Below are 1,080 nucleotides of genomic sequence, written 5' to 3'. Positions count from 1 at the left end.
TTAATGCCTTTAATACGGCTCTGGTTCCATATGAGCTGGTGATTGTCTTCCCCTAGTGGTCTGGAGCTCTTCTTTTATGCAGAGCTAGTTTGCAGCTTCTCTTACGTTTAAGTTGTTGTTTTTTTTCTACCTGCAGCATTTTTGCAGCATAATTATCCTAACACTTTTAAAAAGAGTTTTTTGTGTTTAAGCACGATTTATGTGTTTACTTTGGGTTTTGAATTTGTAATTGCAATTCAGCAGACAAGGCGTGCAAACCATTTTTGTGTGTTTGCCTTCATCAATTTGCAGATACTGAAATGACGAAATCTCTAAAATACGCTAGTGGAAGAAATACAAATGTAGACATTTAACACATGGGAAATTTTTTTTCAAAACTAAACTTAAGTGCAGCCACAGTTTTTTTTTAGCACCTCTGAAAATAAGGTGCAAAACTTCTATGGTCAAGGGTTAGAGTTACTGACAGAGAGATTCTGTCAGAAATAACAATACTAGAATAATATCAATAAAGGAAGATCATCTACAAGGCAAACTAACACAGCAGGATGACATTTTGAAAATGGAGTAAAAAAAAATAATTGCCAAAACAAGGTGGAATATTACAAGCTGCCACCATAAAACACACATTGGTGGGATTATGGGAGGGAGGCATATCTGAAAGGGGCCCATCTGTTATTCCATTAGTGTTTTTAGAGTGTCTCAGAGTCTTTCCTGGGCAGGTTTACCTAATGAGCTCATTAACAACCACCGTTTGTATTTCTGCTTCCTTCCTTTTTTACTTGTTTGCCTTTATCTCTTTGAACCCCATATGGCCTCTGGCAATCAGCTGGTTTTCATTACTTGGAAAACTTTTAACCAGTCTGCCCGAATGATCTGGCTGAAATGTCTCTATAAATGACACAGTTGATGTGGCACTATAAAGGAAAACTGAATTTAATTGAATTAACTGGCAGCACACAGTACGGTTTTGTATTATATCGGGTTAATCTGCTGTTGAGAAGATAAATCCAGCTGTTTAGAAAATAATCTGCTGTAAAAATGACTGCTGGTGGGATGGGGGGGCTTTCAATCAGCAGACAA

General features: G+C 37.2%; 1 protein-coding gene across 4 annotated transcripts in view; it reads right to left on the bottom strand.

Annotated features, from left to right (window-relative positions):
* sipa1 (signal-induced proliferation-associated 1) overlaps positions 1-1,080 on the bottom strand; it is a 66,658-nt gene that overhangs the window by 17,587 nt on the left and 47,991 nt on the right. The gene's annotated exons all lie outside the window — the stretch shown is intronic.

Source organism: Cyprinodon variegatus, unplaced genomic scaffold, assembly GCF_000732505.1.
Source record: "Cyprinodon variegatus isolate N-32 unplaced genomic scaffold, C_variegatus-1.0 Scaffold268, whole genome shotgun sequence".
In the NCBI taxonomy this organism is placed as follows: Eukaryota; Metazoa; Chordata; class Actinopteri; order Cyprinodontiformes; family Cyprinodontidae; genus Cyprinodon; species Cyprinodon variegatus.
The sequence above is the reverse complement of the archived record's forward strand: the minus strand, read 5'-3'. Positions and strand labels throughout refer to the sequence as shown.